Source organism: Sturnus vulgaris, chromosome 2 (assembly GCF_052056855.1).
Source record: "Sturnus vulgaris isolate bStuVul1 chromosome 2, bStuVul1.hap1, whole genome shotgun sequence".
In the NCBI taxonomy this organism is placed as follows: domain Eukaryota; kingdom Metazoa; phylum Chordata; class Aves; order Passeriformes; family Sturnidae; genus Sturnus; species Sturnus vulgaris.
Genome location: NC_142244.1, coordinates 87924254 through 87945230, shown reverse-complemented (window position 1 = coordinate 87945230; position 20977 = coordinate 87924254). Strand labels below are relative to the sequence as shown.

The following is a 20977-nucleotide window of genomic DNA, read 5'->3' as shown; positions in this document are numbered from 1 at the left end:
TAAATACATTATCAAATAGGCATTGCTGTCATTCCTGATGGGCTCATCCTTGGCCAGTGGTGGGTACATCCTGGAGCTGGCTGACATTGGCTCTGCTGGACATGGGGGAAGCTTTTGGCAGCTTCTGACAGATGTCATCCCTGTAGCCCCCTACAACAAAACCTGGCCATGCAAACCCAGTACAGTTCATGGTGGAATTTTGTACTTGCCAGCTGCAAGATGCACCACTCTTGTTGATAGAGTCAATATCCACCTGTACTTGTTCCTGTGATTCTTACTGCACTTCATGTTTAAAGATGATTTTTATCATTGGGATATGTTTATTTCAAAGCATTTGAAGAGATTGGTTTCATGGAGATTACCATTATTATTAGAATGTGCTTATTTTACTAATCTCTATTATGCAACTGTTCGTTCATGATTATTAATAATAATTTCCTTTTGATAGAAACACTTCCACAGCAACCAATTATAGTGCTTTGTGCAAACACAGGATTATGAATTCCAGGGGGAAATAAACAACAAGTGCAGTGGAATTTTAAAAACAAAGAGCTTGTTTTCATGCAAATGCCTCAGTGCTAAAAAATGGGGAAAATTATATGCTGGAGAAGCAGAAGTTCCTTCCAATTAGAATGTTTTTCAACAATTTCCACAAAATGCCTAAATTAAGAACTTAGCACTTGCTGGAGCAGTACATCTCATCTGGCATTCTCTCTCTAGCAGCAGCCAATGTCAGAAACGTGTAATCACAACTCCTCCCCAGATCCATTTTCCCTGAAAAGACTCACTGGATGTCATTGCTGGTCCAGTCTGCCTAATTAGGCAGGACTGCAGCCATTTCCAAGCAGAGCTTTTTACTGAGCAGATCCAGCTGAAAAAGGAAGCCCTGACTTTGTGATTTGTTTCCTGGCTCCAATACTGCCTATCTTGGGCAGTGCAGCTGGAGAAAAGGGTATCTGTGTTCTGCAAATACTTTTGTATATGATTAATGCTGTACACTTGATGAGAGCTGTTGTATCTAACGAAAAGCAGAGGACAAGGTATTTGCAGAACACATTTGCTCTTTGCTCTACAAAGGGTGGTCTATCTGTGAGAGGTAAGCTTTGCAGTTACTTTTAAACAGCTGATAATGCTTAGGCTTAAACCAGAATACTATATGTTACACATATCCAAATCTTAAGATTAGAATAAGATACATGCCAACAATATTTTAAAACTGCTTATTTAAGTTTGGTTTTATCAATCAGGAGATTTCCTCTGTGTTCATGGCTTCAATTTACTGTTTATAGCTCCACAGTGTGATTTTTTTCCCTAACAAATACAGCCTTGTACCCCTTATCTACAATAATGATTGCTTCAAATAAAATTTACTTTCTGCCTGTGAAAACAATTCCAAGGGTAAATAGCAATTTGCTAGTGTGTGCTTTAAATAAGCTTTACTTTGTTGATGTCGTATGTGATTATTTGGAAAAGAGATTTTATTCCCTAAGAGTTGGCTTGTGCTGTGAGGGAACTTGATCACCTGACAAATGCAGACATATAGGTACCTCATGGTAGAAAGAAAAAGAGTATAAATGTCTCATGGGCCCCTTTCAAAGGCAGAGCAAAATCAGAGAGCCTCCATCCTACAAAGGTCAGCCGTGCTCCCGATGCCTGGAGAGTGAACAGACACTTCTCTCTTGAGATGAATTTCCCTCAATTTCAAAAAGCCAGTTAGGGTGGTGAGGCAAAGAAAGGATGGCACAGCATATAATGATTTCTTCTTTGAGCTGGATCTGTGCATTTCCAGTGTGGTGTAAAGCAAAAGACTAAAAAAAAAAAAAAAAAAAATCAAATCAAAACTACTGCTCTGGCAGGAGTTATGGGAGTGTGTAATGGGCTGTATGGGGTGCAAGTACAAGGTACCAGGATGGATAAGCCCTTATCTGTCTGCCAGTCCCACAGGGGCTGTATTACAAGAAGAGATGAAGAGATGGCCCTAAGGTGTGGTGGAGGTTGGCAGAGATGTGCTGGGACCTGGGCAGTGTTGCTGGAGCTCTTTGCCAGGATATGACACAGCCCAGTGCACCCCTGTGTGAGCCTGGAAAGACAAGCTCGAGGCAGTGCCTGGATGCTGCTGGGCCTCAAAGCACAGGTGAGAGACTGAAAGCAGTGCAGGAGTCTGTTCACATGGGGAAAGGTATCAAGGCTAAGAGACCCTGAGCCTTTATTGGCTTTCAGTTGTGACTGGAGCAAAATTCTCATGAGTCCTATTTATCCCAAGTGCAACACAGCTGAAATCAGCGTGAGTGACCTCTTGGTTTGATTCCCCAAAAATGGCAATATCAGAGCTACCTCTTAACTGCCTGGATTTTATGAAACTTGTCATTTTTCTTCAGCTTTCCAAAGGAATTCAGGGAGCTTAAAAACCAGAACAACCACTCTGGCTATAAAGTAACTGGGTCTTAACTTGCCAGCCCTGTCCTTACAGGGGAAGAGTTGGAATTTCCCAGACAACCATGTCTCATCGAAGGATTTCGGTAGCAATAACAGAAATATGGGGGTTTCCTCTCCAAAAAATTCCCCTGAAAAATTCCTTTACAAATTCTGTAATTATCCTATTTGATAAGCTCTGATTTTCTCTGTTAGGATGCCTCTGGTTTTCCCACGAGAGAGAACCTGATCCTGCTGTAGCCGAAGCCAAGGGTATCTTCAGCACTCTTTGCAATGGAGCAGATGCAGAGTTGCAGAGGGCTCTGTTTGGGGACCCCACAGTTCAGCAGGGCTTGCCTTGGCTGCTGTGGTGCTTTTGCCTTGGTGGAGTTGCTTTAGAGAGACAAATGGTCCCTTCTATTTCTTTTAGAGCAGCAGTGTCAGTAAGGTCAGCTCTTGTTGTTCTGGGGCATTGGGTGAGAAAATGCTGACAGGAGCAGGACTGGTTCCCAGGCACAGATGCTTTAGTGTGATTTGCAAGCCTGGTGCACATCTGCAGGTTGTGCCTTAGCAGCAAGCAGATAGTGTGGCACAAATATAAACCAAAGTTTTAAAGTTTTTTTCTTCTTCTTTTGTTTCCTTCTTCTTCACATGAGTCTTTTAAAGATGGACACTGATTTTAAGCTCAAAATGGTTTGTGCTTCTTCACAGGAAGGCATTACACTGTGAATGTCTGTAACTACTGGGCTGACCAAAGCTTTTTTCCACCTCTGCTTACTCTTCTGCAGTGGCCCTAGCAGTCCTGTGTCAGGCTCTTCATGAAACTCTTTTGCTTATCCTCAAAGTTGCTCTTTTTAACTTTTGTCTTTTATTCACTTATTGGGATAAACCTTGACTTCCCTAAAGCTCTGCCACTTTTTGCTCTTTCTGGAAGTTCTTGGCAGTTTGATTGTGGTTCTTGGTTCTGGCTTGAAGAGTGTACTCACAGGATTAAAAACCACCACATTTTCTTCTTCACACTAGGTTTCTGTGGGAACAGGGAAATATCTCATGTGCCACACATGAGCCGGGCTCTCAGAAAACCCATAACAGAATGAGGACTCTATGAGTACAATGTGGCCATCTCCAGCTACACACATAGAGTCTAGTGGACACTGTTGTCTAGTGATGAGTAAATTAGCCACCATCAGTGACAAAGACAATAAATATGTGTCTTTACTCAGGGTTGTGGAATGGGGGAATATTGTACCACAAATTGCTTTTTATTAAGTAGCTGTTTGTGTTGGTTTTTAACAATTAAAAAAAAATTATAATTATGCTACACTCTGAGCAGTGATAATTTGAACTTGAAATTTCAACAGCATGAAAGAGATCCTGGAGCTGGTCAGGAAAGCTGAAAATACAAACAAAGAGCTTGATCTTTTCCCACTGCTGTAGCCTTTTTTCCTGATTTTGCATAGTTCCTGCCCTTCCGCCTCTCACCAGGGATAAACCTACTGACCTCATCAGCAGATGTATTTTTAGATGTATTGTTTCTAGCTAGAAGGTTGCATCAGAGAGGGCTGCTAACATGTGTTACTTTGAGTTTGTGCTTTTTGTGTTTCAGAATACTGCAGCCTTCAGCACCTTTGAAGGGGATGGCCTTGCTGCACTTTCCTTGATCTTTTATGGACTCACTTGGCAGATAAAAATTCTCTCCATCAACGAAACAGTCTTGAGTTTGGCCACTTTTGATCTGTAATGTATTTGATGCTGTTTATAACACTGCTAAATAAACAGAACGATTACCCTGGATTTGACTCCCTTTAAAACAGAAGGAAATAATGTGTAACATGGAAATAGATGTTTAGTAATTAGTACTTATTATGCAGCATCACAGAGCCACTCATTGTCAGAGCACACACCAACACTGCTCACCTGCCTCATGGTTTACCTGTACATTTTCTTACTTGAGTGATAATGTTACAAGACAAGATGTGCCTAGAAAGCTGTGATGCCAACTCCCTCATGGACTTCATTCTTCAAATCAAAATTAATTTTGAGTTACATTTGTACAGGAAAAATTAAGTGGAAAGACTTTAGAAGCTTTTATACAGGGTCTGTTTCATTAATACTCTTCTGCAACTTGGTGAGACAGAGCTCTCATTGTCATCTGTATACCACTCCCTCCCCTGTTCTGCTGGCTTTGTTGACCATAAAAGTACGCTCCTAATTTCCTAATTTCAATAATAAAATAGAGCATTTTTGTGGAATAGGGGCCAATTCACAATAATGAGAGTCCTCAAATATTTAAATTGAATGACAAATGAAAAAATATGCTAGCTGATGGTTATGTTGATACATGTGGCCAAACACCTCCCTCTCTTACTCTTCAGAGCACAGTTCCCCTGTGCCAGATGACACCATCATCCATGTTCCAGATGTGTAAAGCAATGAAAATACACAGGCTTTTGGGCTGTGCAGTTGGACATGCCTTTTCCAAGGTGTGCAAGGTTTAAAGGCAAGGGGAGGGTGGATGTCTCAGCAGATGCAGTGCTACCTCCTGCTGAACCAGCCCCAAACCCTGGGTGCATCCCAACACTATCTCTGTGGGAAAAAACCTGCTCCTGGGGCACAGGGTGGGTGAAATTGTGTCTGTATCAAGAAGAGAGGCTTATCCTACACATCTGGTCCAAGTACCAGAGCCAAGCACTTAAAAGGGAGGGAAGAAGCTGTCTGGGCCAGCTCTGCCTTGATAAAGATGAGCTGTGTTCTGGCCAGTGAGGACAATCATGGGGACTCTGAGAAAAGTGGCATCATTTTCCATGAAACTTCACCTCCTTCTCATTGCCTCTGTGGAAAGAATTCCCTTGGCTGCTTTGTAGATGGTGTTATATATAGCCCAAACACTTACTGCCTCTACCTATACGGATACCTATTGTGTAGCAAAGAAAAACAGTGGAAGATAATTAATCCTGGAGGCCCAGCCTTCTCACGAAAAATCAATAAAGAGTTTTCCTTGCTATGTTTCCAGGTAAGAGAAGAGAGGACAATCTTTATTATTACTGACAGTTCCCTTCCCTGGAGCAGAAAGGTTTTCCCTTACATCTAGCAGAGAGAATAGTGTTTTGCACCTGCCAGATGCCGTTGCCATGGCAATTGAACTTCGCACTTACATTGGAGAAGCAAAGCCCCAGGAGTAGGTACAGAGCAAACACAGCAGAGAGGGTGCTCTGCTGGGGGCTGCCAGGTGGCCCAGGACTTTGCCTCCCCATTTCCCCATTCAATAGATGGGCAATTTAACTTTTTAAACAATTTTGGAAGGAGTTTCAATTGAGCAAATGATGCTGGCTGGGAATTTTCTTGCCAGCAGATTATGTTTGGGCTGCTTGCCTGTGGCTCTGGATGCTCTGGTCTGCAGGAGCCGAGCGTGCCTTTAAGGCTCTGCCAGGCCAGGCTGCCCTGCCTTGTGCCCTACTGGGCCTGTCCCCTCCTGTGCCCAGATATTATGGTTAGACAGCTGCAGGCTTTTTAAAGCACTCCTCATTTCCCTGAATTCCTTCACCAGTACCTAAATATTCACAAGGTACCCTTGCAGGTGGTCCAAATCCACCCCAAAGTGCCCACGAGACCATCGGCAGGCAATTTATTCCCAGCACCTCATTTCCCAAATGTCCCAAGCAAATGCACATTATGGCTGAGGACTTCCACACCAAACTTAATTCCCGAAGGACTTTCCATTGTTCAAACACAATTAAGAAGTTAGGGAGTCTGTGGTGTAATGAGCACCCAGAGCTCCTTCTTGGCTCAGCTGCCTCTTTGTTTTGAGAACAAAGGATGTGGCACGCTGACCTTAATCATTGATTGGTGCCCCATCCTGCCGGGCATTGCATACATCAAGAGAGACTTGGCTTCAAGAGAAATCCCTGTTTATCTTGCTCTGGCAACAAGAGAGTCATAACGTGGTGAGAGGTGCAGCTGACAACTGCAGAGTGCTGTGCACTCACTGGAGGAAAGGAACTTCAGTTGCACGGTGCTATTCTTTTTAAAAGATAATTTTCCATGGAAAATAAACCCCAAAGCTCAGTGAAGAGTTATAGGTGAGACATTTCATTAGGAGAAATGACCGACTGAATTAAATACTAATCAAGCAAACTCTGAAGCAGCATGCTACAATCTTTAGTCTCTAGGACCTTCAAGAATTGGCTTTCTTACAATTTCTACTTAAAAAATAAAAAATGGATGATGGAAAAAGACTTCTGTTTTAAACTACATACTCCTAACTGTTAACCTCTAGTTACCTTGGCTGAGAGTCATGCTAGTCTCTATAGCTCACTCAACATGTTTATTTCAGCTACTGCATGTTCACATTCATGTTCCTTCTGTAGTTAGTGGAGAAACAGAGTCATTGCTCTCGAGGCAGACATCCAACCCCAATCTGATGAACCTGACAAGTGCCTGTTCCCCTCCCTGTTTCTCAGGTGGAGCTGGTGCTACAAGTGGGGATGGGCACTGTCTGCACTGGGCATTTCTAAGCTTAGATATGTGGTATTTCTAAGTGTAGGTCACAGGTCTCACTGTCCAGGTCAGCAGAGAAGCAGCATTGCAGACAGGCAGGAAAGGCTAAAGTCCAACCCTCACTGTGTTTCCTTGAAGGAAGTTGTGCTTGAATCTTTGTGGTAGTATAGCATGAGATAAACAAAAGGAGTAAGGGGACAGAGGGTACTGAGCTCTGACTTCCCCAGTGAGCTATCCCAGCTCCTCCTTAACACAGAAGAAAACATTTCTTTGGTTCTTTTTCTGCTTTTTGGTCCTGTCTAATAACACAGTACTTCATAGAACACCGTCTGTTTCTCTGGGTCTCCACAACAAAAATTCCTCTAGTCTCTCAAATAATGTCACAGAGCAAATAATAAACTGATCTGTCTGGGTAATTACAACAAAATTAATCACTTGAATGGCAGGAAGAAGGTAATGTGCAGTGGCTGAAGGAAGGGTCTTCCCATCTTTAGGTCTGTGTTTCAATCAATCAGGCCACTCAGCTTTGAATTATCTCCCAGAAAATGCCACAGGAGCAGGGCTAAAGCAGAGGTTAGTATTAAAAAAAGGATCAGTGAAGAATTTGGGTAGGGCTCAGTGTAGCTGCCACTTGTGAACATTTGGTCCCTGGCATCAGCACACACAGCATGTGAGGATGGACAGCTGGACTTTTTCACTAGGGCAGATTGAAAGGGTCAGACAGGCCAATGAGGGATGTGCAAGTGTATTTAGAGAGGGATATGGCTTTTGAAAAAACATTTGACCCCCAAGTACCCCCCGTGCCACCCCGAGGTAAGAGTGGCTTATGCTTCATCTCCATACACCAGTTTCCCTTGAAAATGAACATATTGTACTCTGCAGAGGCGGACAATTTGCTGAATTTAATTTCACTCCTTCAATCTGCTTAATGAATAACAATAAGCTTGAAGGTTTCACTGGATTCCAGCACTGAGCTGAAATTTTCATTAACAATAGGTTTTCAGACATCACTTGCATTTGGTTCTGCATGGATCACCTGCCTCTTGCCTATCCTTGCATGGCTAAATTTTATGTTGCCAAACTAAACCAGTTGCTCCATGTTCACCTAAAAGGCAGAAAGAAACAGTCTAATAGGAAATTATTGAAAGAGATTTGTAATGCCAAAAGTTACTGCGTGGACAGATTTCACTCTTCTGGTAGTTAATGTGACTCATTTTGAAATTGGATAATTGCTATATGATGGTGAGTTCATCACTTCAAAACAAAACGAGGTGTGGGTGTGTTTATGTGTGTGTGCAGGGCATTAGCATTTACTAGCCATTAAAGAAAGTATATCTGCAGTCTACTAGTTCAACTTGAACTGTTGAACAGTTGTTTCTCAAACTGAAGTGGAAACTCTCTGTTCTATAAATAGTTAAGGCCCAATCAAATGTTGGTGGTCTTCCGGATTCTGACCACCATTCATCCTGGACAGGGGAGCTCTGTCAGCTCTGTCCAGGGAAGGGTCAAGGTCCTTGCAGGAAGGACCCAAATACACATGGCTGGATGCATGACTAAAGTGATGACAGAACTTGCAGTGGTGCAGCCCAGACTCTGGCAAGACTTCTTGTGGTGATCTAAGCTGAACCTGCAGTGAAGAGAGATGATCAGGATAGAGGTAGAAAAGGATTCTAAAATAATCCTTTTGCCCTCATAAGCAATTCTCATGATTTATGGTTATCTTTTAATTTAAATATGCTTAGATTATACAATAAATATGCTTACATTATACAATAAGTAAAAAGACAGGTGTTCATAAACCTTTTTGTCCTTGACATTCTAGCAAATATATCTTTAGAACCGAATTATTGAGCAAGTCAGGACCAGGCTGCTTCAGAACTTTTCAATGACATGGACTGGCAACAAGAGCAAATTAACTACTCCTAAGGTGGAGACAGATGGAAGAATTCCATCCCATGCATACATGACAGAGGATGCATGGTGTTTTTCCATTGTGTGAGGAAATGCAAATGTCTGAAGATTATGGGATGTTGTTCGGCCTTCTCTGAAGACCCAGCTTCTTGTAATATTCAATCTAAGTCCTACAAATCACAAATGAACGCCCTGAACTTGAGTCCTTCAGAGATAAAATCCCATTTCTTAAGTCTTTCTCATATTCCAAAGAGAGAGGAGAATGGGAAATTTTCAAAAGTGATCTGGGCAAGACCTTGAACAACGTTTTGAAGCTAACCTTGTTTGGAGCATAAATTTGGGCCAGACAACCTTCACAAGTCCCCTTAGAGCTAAATTTCCCAGATAATCTATCTTTCTCTGAAAGGGGATTCTCCCCAGACAGTTTCCATCTTTCCTGAAACACAGTGTACATACACAGACATTGAACTACATCTTGGCTTTGAACAAAAGTTATTTTGGATGCTTTATAATCCAGTTCATACACTCCAGTATTATCTTCACATAAGAGCTCTGCCTTGTGTTCATCCTACGATGGATGCATCACAACCCCTACATCCTTTCCTGCATAACTCTCATTGAGTTTTTCCCAACCCAGTAGGTCCCTAGTTGAATGCTTTTGTACACCTGAACTAACTTGCACTTATCTTGCTGAGTTTTTTGGTTTTTTTTTCAGCCTACATCGCCTGTTTGTTGAGATAATTTTGAATTCCAACCCTATCTTTTGATGTACTTACACATCAAAGTCCCCTCAAAGCTTGGTATTTACAGATTAAATAACCAGGAGGTTATTAGACACTTCCTGATCTCTCCCTCTGTTCCGCCTACTTCTTACAAGTGAGCCACAGAGGAAACATGAAAGACCAAAGGAAGATATTATTTTGCTATTGGATACTACATCTGAGCCACATTTTCACTGAGAAAAATAAAATCCTCTGTTATGGCCACCCCTAAATAAAGACAGTGTGATCCCCCAGAGCACAAAACAGTAGAAATCCTAACAGGATGAAGGGTCATATCATAAGCCAAGCCAGCTAGCACACTTGAGACACACATTCCCCTGCTGAAGGCCAAGGTGCAGAAGGAGCAGTGAAAGAATAAGCCTAGCACTTGCAGCACAGTGCTGAGAAGTTGCATTAACATCTTCTCTTGAGCTGCTGCCTTCCTGCAGAGAGCTGTGCTGTTACCTTCTCCCACTGCAGGATGTCCCAGCAGTCTCTGTGTCTCAGGCCCTTGGCTTACTGGCCAAATGCTTTTCTTTCACCCATGCAGAAGAGCATCTGCACAGCTGTTTCATATTAACCAACGTGTGGTTCACAGTTGTAGGAGCCATCTGTGCTGAGTACCATTTTGACTGATATCCTGATGCTTCTAAGAGTAGCCTTGCTCTCCCTCTTTTTCAAATGTTATAGAGCCCCCAAGACTACACAGCACATTTATTAAGTGAACAGAATTTGTTCCACACTGATAGCACTCTCTGGGAACATAGTTCTGAAGCTAAATGCTTTTGCCATGCACAGATGTCAAGTCCCATAAGGCTACCACGAGCCAGACATGGAAATGTCAGCAGTCTGTTAAATGGGGGGTGGAGGGAAGCTCAATGATTATCCTCAATTAGCTGGAAATGCGAGTAAAAAATCTTGCTAAAGAACTTTCAGACTTTTAATCACCTCTTGTTGATGGCTACACCTCTTCCCATCTAAACATAGTGAGGGCACAAAGTCTCAAAAGCAGATCTGTAACCTTGGCTTTGCAAGGACCCAAAGGATGGACTGTGTCTGCACAAAGCACTCCTTTGGAGTATGCAAATGAATCTGCCACAGACTTGCACGGCATCGGTGCCGTAGACAGCTTTTGTCCATGCTCTCAGCTCACCACCATCAGGAATGATGAGCCAGGAAGTAGCAATTTACTTCCAGGATGATTCCACTGGCCCTCAGCTATTTCCCTCAGTGCTGGTCAGGCAGTTTTCCACCAAGTTCCCAGATTTAGGATACATCCTTGTTGTTGCAGCCCATGAAATTATCTTTGGATGGGTGCAGCATAAAGATAGGAATATATTGCCAGACGTGGGAGTGACTGTCAGGGGCAGCAGAATGGGTATTCCTTGGTGTTCTTTCCCCATAAGTGAGATAAGCTACCTGGGATAAGGGAAATCTAGCTGTGCAAACAATGTTTTATAGTTAAACAATGAAATTAAAGAGAAAATTTTACAGTACTTTGGTCCCATTGGCGGGGTGCCTATTCTCCTGCCATTTCTTCCTGCAGGCTATGGAAGCAGTTTCTCCCAAAACATCTTATCTGCAGGGGTCAGAAAGGGCAGCTCACATCAGAGGAGGTCCTGGTATAGATACAGACACAACTTTTTCTCTGCAGCAATGGCCCTACTGCTTGCCCCAGTGTCCTGCCTTCCCTCTGATCCTCTGCCAGGTTCTAGCTCTTCCAGCTCCACTAAGCACATTCCACTAGAGAATACCAATTAGATCATTCCTGTTCTCACAAACTCTGTTGTATTACTAGTAATAGGCCAAATGTCAAATATCTATGTAACAAAGAGCAAGCACTCCTACTTCTGCATTAGCTCAGTTCAGTGTAGAAATCCAGTTTGTGTATCCAAGTTCAGACTTAGATGTGCAAATAGGAGACCCCACAAAACCTTAAGTAGAAACTGTGATCCATAAGCCTACATGACTAATGTCAGGTGCATTTTTTACTCAAAAATCACGTTTCCTCTCAGAGATAAAAGCCCTTCCAATAATTGATAAGGTAGGTTTAAGACTTAATTTAAATATTGTCTATCAGAGTCTGGGTCCATGCCTGTACCCTTATTGAGAACATTTCTGGGGAGATTCAGCTCATCTGACATATTCATAATTATAGGTGTCTTCATCTGAACTAATCAATCTGGACTCACTTTCATAATCAATAGAGGGAAATAGGCAATTTTACACTGTGAGTCATCCGACATATCTTAACATCTGTTTTAGGATAAAGTGAATCATTCTCTAGAGCTGTTCCTTTTCTTTCTTTTTTTTTTTTCTCTCGAGGCAGCTACATTTACTGAATTGGGCAGCAATATCTACACACCTTTCTCCCCTTCTGCCCTAGAATCCATCCAGATCACAACATCTCCTCTTAGGCTCTGAATATAAAGCTTTTGCTTCAGCTTTTTCACGTATGCAGTTGTGTTCTGGTCAGTGCTTTGCCATGGCTTACAATATGTTCACTGGTGAAGTCCTTCAGGAGCTATCTCTCAATGCTCTCTTCCTACATCTCCCCATCATTCTGCAGCTGTTTCCTCATGTGCTGCCAGGGAATGAGCAGGACATCATAACATCTCTGTGTCTTGTGAATGTCTGCAACCTGAGTAAAACATTTGTATTTTCCTAGGCTGGCTGACTTATACTCCTGCTTTGCTTCTGTCTCCACGTTTTCATGGTGTCCAGCTGAAACCCAGCTAGGCTGTAGTTGAACATCCGCCTGTCCTCAAGTCAAACAGGAAGAATAGAACAAATTAATGAGAAGGAGCCATATTTCAAAGTCACATTCTGCATGAGACCAGTCTCAAGTGAGCTCTGCAGAACACAAGAGGAGCATTCTTGTGGAGAGTTCATCTACTGGCACCTGCAAGAGAGCTTGAGAGAGGTCTGTGTGTGCCATTAGTGTACTCAGCACAAGCTGAGAATCCCATTTTCTTGAGCCTTGCTAGAATTTCAAATATACCTGCAATGCTGATTACCTGTAGATGTATTAGTTCCATAATACCACTGCCAAATTCTCCTAGCATAGCCTCAAATTGTATCTTGCATCACTACACCATTTACCTAGGTACCAGAGGCAAGCTGTGTTTCAGACAGCAGTAATCTCTTGGTTTTGCATTGATACAGTATTGAGGTGAGAGCTGCCTGGGGCAAGCTCATGACAGAGATCAGTAAGAATTCATTCCCTCCTGCAGAAATTCTGGAGCCAGACCACGACTCCATTGTGGTGTGTGAATTTGCTTGCTCCTGAAGAGCTGCTTTGCAGGTGGGATAAAAAAGCAATCACAAGATGCATTATGCTGTGCAAAAATTTCTGCTCCTGGAGATCCCTGAGGATCCCTGCAAGTCCTAAAATGTTTCTTTCCCCTTCAGCAGCAACTGGGAAGCTGGGTTGTTTCACCCTGCTATAAGATGCCCGAGTGGTGCAGAAGGCTGTTGGACCATCATTCTAATGTGATGCAACAATTTCCATCTTTCAGAGCTGCAGAGAGGGGAAGGCAGAATCCATTGCTGCTGTGCCAACTGAGCAAAGAGATCATCGCTCATGCCTAGAAAGATTCTGCTTAAATATCCACTGCAGCAGCTCACTGGACTGCACAGCAATCCCACAAACAGCAATAAATTAACTTGCTCTGGATGGAAAAGGGACAGTCATATAGGCTGATCCAGAGAAATCTTGTGCTGAGACCCTCTCTTCCCCAAATGTCAAAATTAGAAAACACAGGAAAGCATAGGGTGGGATGCCCCTTCCAGGGGCACTTAAAATCACAAGGCTCATTTACCTTCCAGGGCTTTTTTCACTGTAATATCATGTATGAGCTTTTGATATGTGACCTACTTTTCTAATCCTCCAGTCACTTCCCATATTTATTAGTACTTGTTTATTGTTTTGTTTTGGGTTCTCTCTTTTGTTGTTGTTGTTTTTTTCTTTTTTTCCTTTTTTTTTTTTCTTTTTTTATGATAGAAGCAGCAGTGGTCTAAAAAACTTTTGGGCAAAAGGGAAAAAAATACAAGCAGAGGGATAGATTGCAACCTATTTCTAGTTTCAGAAAAAGCCCCAGCTATTCTATTACTGAAAAGGAATCTGTAGTGCAATATTAAAAGATAAATTTCTTTAAGAATGAAATTACTCTAAGAAGGATGAATATTCTATTGCACATGTAAGGTTGGTGTTCATCCAGGAGAAAAAAGGACCTTTTATAAGGTCATATAATACATTTGCAGCAGTAGAAAATGTTACTAATTTACATTCCACAGTTTTTTCTTCTTTTAAATATTTCCTAGCAAAGAAAATGGTTTCAGGCTAAGAGAACCCATTCACTAGATTTACTTTTCTCTTTGGTTAGCCCACTATGTATAGGCAAAAGTGTAGTTTTGCTATCTGCTAAATCTGAGCAGTATTTAACAACAACAACAACAGCCCAGCTGAAACAAATAGTCTCCTTTGTGGAGGAAGAAAGAATTCAGTGAAAAAGTGGCAGTGCTCCAACAAAAGGCTCAGTCCTGAGAGATACTTAGTAGTCTGGCACAGATCCATCACAGCCCCCAGTTTGAAAACTGCAGACCTATCTGTGTCTGTATTGCCAAGCATTTCCTTAGGCACAATGCAAGAGCAAAACACCCCAGATCCTGCAGGACACAGGCCCAAACAAGAAGAAGAAATAACCTGAGCACATCTTCTGGGTATAACAGAGGTCTATGAAATGCTATGACAGCTGATGAGGTAAAAAGTTGACCTCAAGAAGCACTTGATTTATGTACAACTGTTGTGTAAGCCAGTTTTTTTAATAGATAATGACTGGTGAGGTAGCTCTATTACTACCAGCTGGTATCCTGTTCTTCATCTTTGGATATTGGCTGGAAGCAATTAAAATTAATCCTATTATACATGCTACATGGAAGATTCGAAAGCCAAAGAGATTGCTTGGCACTTGCTTTAATTTTTTTTTTGGGGGGAGGGGTTGGCAGGGAGGGCATGTAGATAGAATTGGTATATTCCTTGTTTTAAACATTAGCACCTTGTATTCTTGTAGATTCTGAATTTTTTTGTTGTTCTAAAGTGGTGTATTAGACACTGTCCTGAATTGCCTGCCAGGTTTGAAAATTACCGTATTTGAAATCCAATAGTTTATTTTTTCAAGGATACTTTTAAATTCTATTTCTGGAGCTTTAAAGTTCTCTGATTTTTAAAAATGTTTTCTTATCTCGATAAAACTGGAATGATAAATGCAAAAAACATTGTAAGGCCATTGCATATTCACAGAAGTCTATCTGAATTTTTAAATTCTATTGTCCATTTAAGTAAGCCATTTTAGTAACCACTGGCCACTTATTGCTTTATAAACATTAAAAAAAAAGATTATTTTGTGTCAGACCGTCATGGACTGCAATTATTCCTCAACAGTGGTTAATCCTGGATGACTTGGGAGGAGGACCAGTATATATTGGATATTTTATCTGATCTTCAGGCTTTCACAACTGAGAGGTTTCCTACAGGGATGCTTCCTAGTATTGTTTCTTGGTTACCAGCCTTCTGAGGAGGACATGGCTCAGGACTGCCCTAGGCTGAACAATCATCTAAAAAACTCGTACCTGAAATTTTCTGGAGGACTCTTCCATCTAATTTATCTTTGAAAAGTAGCATCTTTTCCAAAATGAATCCAAGAATCATTGCATGATGTGGATCAGAACAGATGCATATTTCGCACTGGAGAAAAATGGAGAGGATTAAATTGGGAATTCGTTTCTTGGCCTGTCAGCCACTGAGTCATGAGCTGGTCAAAAGCTGATGGGATGTGGTGGCTGGAGCTGCTTTTGAGATACCCTTTTCCCATGCTCAGGATTAACAAAATCAGCTAATGTCTGTCTCTGTGCTGAGCCATGAATAGGGTGTCCTGCACCCCTTCCACCAGGAGCCAGGACAACAACTCCCAGCCAGCTCCATCCCTGGTGCTGCGTGTGCAAGGGATGTGCTGGCTGCTGAAACCTGCTTTCCTCCTGAACACTGTCAGGCTCTTGGGGAAAGGCTGGAGCCACATGGAAATATCCCATATCTGTGGGCTGCCAGCTGGACCACTATGAATAGAGGCTGATATTGCCCCATGAGCACACAGACAGAAAGAGGCCATCCTTCCTTCTGTGGAAAACAGCAGAATGATAATTCTCTTGTTTCCTAATAAGGAGATTTCACAGAGAATTTTAGTTTAGCCAATTTTTGTCACACATTGCTGGCTAATTGTTTTTGTCTCTTAATTAAGTTCATCTGCCAGGATTTACCCAGAGAACTGTATCTAAGAGCTTTTTTGCTGACTTCAAATGTCTGTGGAACATTTTTTTCCTAAATTGTTTGATTTACTGTGTTTGAATTTGTCGATCAGAGTTGTCAAAAGTTTAGGGCAGGACTTTTGGTTCATTTAAGGAAGGCTTCAAAATATGTAATTGGCAAAGTTTGCATTTTGATAATGATATTAGAAGTTCCCACATATCCCTCCCCCTCCAAAACCTGAAGAGCACAAAAAACAACAGATCAGAGGTGGATATAGGTTTGCTGAGCTTCATAATAGCTATTTTAGAGAACCTGAACCCAAATCCCATAACTTGAGATGATTCATCGTCTCTCAACAGAGTCATCCAAAACTTGGCATTGTGTGGCTGCAAGGGAAAATTCCACAGCTTTGACATCTCTCTGATTTTGTTGTGCTTGCACAGTTAATTTTTAAAAGGCAAAGCAGATGCCACTTTGAGAAAATCTAGGAAAGAAATTAAAGGGAAAACCAAGAGTTGATTGCTGGCTGAACTAGAACAAAAGGAACAGAAACAATTATTTTTAAACTTTATACACTGTAAATATGTAACTGCTAATATTGTGCTTATCAGAGGAAATATAGAAATAAGAATGATCCCTTACAACAGTAAATATTTTCCCCCCTTTTCAGAATAGTTTTGAGGTAACCCATTGGTAACTTTCATTTCAAGCAATTGTTCTTTCTTAGATTTTGGAGAGTCTTCAAAAAAGCCCCCCAAGATTGGCTCCAAATTGTAGTTAATGTTTAAATATGTACTATTGTGAGATACAGCACGTGTCCTCCTGCCCTGTTATTTCAGTATTCGTGTCGATCACGTCTCATTTTCTTTTTCCTTAGTCAAGAAGAATTATCTGCATTTGTCTGGCTTCAGAAGAACTGCTGTCATTATTTATAAAATAGTTACGTCTACAAATGGTAGGTAATGGAAACCGAACGTGATGGACAACAAGGAAATTGCTACAATGCAATTTCCCAGCCTGTGTCTATTAGGACCTCCCTACTCCTGGAACATTGAGTCCATATTTCCATTCAATGCTTCCAACAAACACATAAATGGTTCCAGACATTTGGGGTAGTGAAACATATCTAATCCTGAACAACTGGGAGACAACTTCCCAGCAATCCTGAATAAATCTTCCCCGAATCGCATGAAACAGTCCATCTCCCACTGCAGTCAGGACTTGAAGAATCTAACCAGAAGACTGAAGCTGAAGCTCTCCAAAGTTCACTTTGGCTGTGGAGCAAGAGGACAAAGGAGCAAGGCCAGGAAGATTCATCACTGTGTGCATTTTCAGGCCATGTTGTGCTGGAGAAGCTTTTTCACTCCCCTGTGCATCTTCTTAGTCTTATAAATCCCATGGAAATAGTGCACATAAGGACTTTCTATCTATTTGTAGAGTGCTTGGTGAAATGGGAAGTCATTTTTGATGTTAAATGTAGTGAGCAAAAAAGTTGAGAGAAAATAAAAAAAAAAAAAGCTGCCAATAGGTGATGGCTAAGGAGGAGTTTCATCCCCATCTGGACATTTCCAGCTAACCCATATAAAATGAAATGGTTTTTTAAGGTGTACATAAATTCCTAGTCAGTCTGTCAAGAAGTGGTCTCATAAAGACAGAGCGTGAAGTGTAATCCTGCAGTAAGCAGGCATGTTGGCACCAGGAAAAAAGTAAAAAAAGAAAAAAGGAGATAAATATATTTATGCAGACTGAATTTGCTCTACAGAATAAAAGGGATTGCTACTCTATGGCAAATGACACCGTCCTTGTACCTTAAGCAACCACAGTCACAATAAGTCTCTGAAGAGAACTGCAGAAAATGAAAAAAGCAAGTGTCAGACATGGTCTTTTAAGAAGATTATTTTTCCAATCGATCTTTTATGTAGAAGGAAGCTGATTTTGTCCCATCTCAATCTTAGAGTTTGCTACAAGATTTGCCATTTTTCTAGTCTTCAGTGAACAGAATAATAGTTTGCTTTTCTCCTTCACCTTGGAGCGAAACACTGAAACCTAGAATTATTGCCACAAAACAGATGGGGATATTTCTCATGAAGATGAAAAAGCAAAGACCTAATAAATGAAGAACATTTGAGAAGAGAAGGTTAAAGCAGGCTCTGCTGCACTGTGTTTGGCATTACTATTTTAGCAATGTAGATGGTTTTACAAACCAATGCTTTTTTATGTTTTAACTGCTGCAATGCGTCTGAAGGGAAGGGTGGATGGTGTTCACTGTTCACTGCAAAGGTGGGTGAAGTCTGGTCACAAATCTGGCCACACTTCAGCATTTCAGATCTCTCAGAGCTCTGTTCTGGCCAAAGGGGTGAAGAATTGCCAGGTTTTCTCCACGGCTTCAGCATCCCCCTTCCTTGGGGTTTTTTCCTGCTGGGACCAACCGTTCTGTCAACAGGGACACAGCCAGGGCAGGGATCTGTTTTGTGGCTTGGCTTTCCCCCTTCTCTCTGTACACTCAGAGATGCTGGTGGATAATATCACCAGTGACCTTGTGTTTTTGGTCAAGGGCTGCAGCTGACTCAGTTGTGTAAAAGTCAGGATAAGAGTTGGAGAGCTGAGGTCCCAAGACAGGCTGTGTAGTGTAGCTGCACCCAGACACTCTGGATAACACCCCTGTGCCTGCCCAGCTCTCCCTACCTGGCTTCCTTGTTTGGAGTATCTCCTCTTCCAGATAGGAACAGTCTGACTCTCTGTGGTAGCACAGTTTCTGCTACAGGAATTAGCCATTTTTTGTTCCTTATCTTTTTGACTGAAAAGTGGTCTCAAGAGAGGAAACTGAATTACTGTTTTGTGTGTATGGTGTTAGTTTTTTTTCAAATTTTTTATTCCTTCGATTTCTAGTCAGCTTTTTTTTCTTGAGTTTTCTTTCAAAATTAATATGCAGATAGTGTTATCCCCTGAGACCAAACATGAAGAATTTGAGGCCTATCAGGGAGTTTATCATAAAGTTAGCATCTTGTGAAAACCGGTGATCCTAATAGAAATTTATAGATTTTGAATCCAGAAATGACATTAGGACTGCATAATATGACCTCTTGTATAAAATAATTCATGGACTTTTACTTAAAAATTTTCACCCACCTTAACTAAATCAAATAATCTTGAAAAGATAGATGGCCTCATTTCAACAATTCAAGATTAAAAGACACAGCCTGGGATTTTGTTGTTGTTGTTTTGTTTTGATTTGTTTTGTTTTGCTTTGTTTTGAGTGGGTAATTAGTTTCACTGTCACAATATTTTGCTCACTTCTGTTATGAGTTTATCATAACTGTAATACACATCTGTCTGCTCTGGAAAGAATTTTCTCACATGTAAGCTCTTCTCACATCTGATCAGCTCATATGCAGAAATTAATAATTTCCTCCCCTTATCCCGCAGACTAATCAGAAAGAACTCCTTCATGTTTGGTGAAAGAGCTAAATTTTACATTCTTGTTGTCAAGTAGTGTTTTTTTGTTTGGGTTTTTTTTGGGGGGGGGAGGGCTTGGTGGGGTTTTTGTTTGTTTTTTAAATTTTTTAAAAATTTTTGTTTGTATTTTAGCATTTAGCTGTTGTGTCAGGATCTTCTTCATTTACAGAGAAGGTGTTCTTTCCTTTCAGTTCAAATCAAATGGTGGAAAAGCAAGCAGAGCATGTTTTGTGGGCCAGTCCATCCTTGAGATTCCTGATGTTGGATAGTAGATCTGCTTCTTTACACCAAGGCCTTTTCTGTTTTTTGCCTGTATAAAAGTCCTTTGATCAGTGAAAATTTGGGGTGGATAAATAATAAAGCAAAGATGTGCAGGGCCTCATGCAAGAAAGGGGCCTTTCCTTTATGGTTACTAGTGCTATCAACAACCACTATGAATTACATGGATTTGCAGTAACGTATTGAAAGTTTTACAGAAATGCAGAAAGATGACATCAGCTGGCTTCTTTTGATCAGCTGGATGGGTTACCTTGTCAGAAAATGAAATTAAGTTTGACATGAGCCCATGCTGGCTGTGACTAATGACTGAAGTGTCCTTCAGGTGTTTTTCAGTAATTCCCAGAATAATCTTCTCCATAATTTTACCAGGCACTGAAATGAGACTGGGAGGCCTAAAATTTCCAGGGTCATCTGTTTCACCCTTCTTGAAAACTGGGACAATGTTAGCCAGCTTCCAGTCAAGTGGGACTTCTCCTGATACCCAAGATCCCAATTCCCAAGATTGAAAAATCATTGAGCGAGGCCTCATGATGGGATCAGCCTCCTACTTGCTCCTGGCAAAACAATATTTAGAATGAATGAGGACCCTTTGATCTCCAGCATCTCACCCTTGGTAAAACAGCAATGTCACCAAAGATAGCAGGATGAGGTTTTGAGCTTTTGTTGGAGTGTTAAGCAGGCCATTGTTTTACATTTCCTACTTGGATCCTTAAAAAATTCCATTTGATCTAACTCCACTGCTAGTAGTCCAGAAATAAAGCAATTCCTTGGGGCATGAATGCTATTCAGACAAAATAATACCAAATTTTGTCTGCTTTCCCTTGCTGATATCCAGCATCTTTGCCAGCTCATTTTTCCTTAAAGAGGAAATAACCCACTTCTGGAATTTAGATTTTCCCGACTTCTTGGAAAAAGGGAGTATCAAGTGTTCTGAATAATGTTCCCCTTTGAAACCTTCTCAAAATAGCCTTGAAAATATCTACTGCTTTGAAAGTTTTAAGTTCCCTGGGGGTGTAATTCTGCTGACATTGATGGCATCCGCCAGCAGAAACTCTGTTTCTGCAGTTTCTTCTGTGAGCTGCATTGCCTTTTGCTTGATAAGGAAAGCTGCATGAAGTAGATCCAAAGCCAGCCATGAGTATCTTTTGCTGTGCTTTTCTCAGGCTGTGCTCAGCACTCAGGCAGGTCTGATGCTGGTCTGACAGCAGCTGAACCACTCTGGTTAGTGGGGTCACCACTCACAGCTGAGGGGGAGGGCACTTTTCCCTCGAAAATATTTGGTATGGAAATAAGCAAGCATTTGATCACTTTCCTAGGGAACAAATCCTCCCAAGATAATGAATATAAATCAAAAAGC

The 20977-nt window shown here is 41.4% G+C and overlaps 1 long non-coding RNA gene across 2 annotated transcripts in view; it reads left to right on the top strand.

Moving 5' to 3' along the window:
- Nucleotides 1-4723, top strand: part of LOC148224886 (uncharacterized) — a 47680-nt gene extending 42957 nt beyond the window's left edge. The window contains exons 2-3 of one of the 2 annotated variants that reach the window (XR_015801616.1): nucleotides 1937-2134; nucleotides 4019-4723. This is a non-coding gene — a long non-coding RNA (uncharacterized LOC148224886). Of the gene's footprint in view, nucleotides 1-1936 lie in introns of both variants that reach the window. The other variant, XR_015801617.1, reaches the window with a different exon arrangement.
- Nucleotides 4724-20977: the final 16254 nt, after the last annotated feature.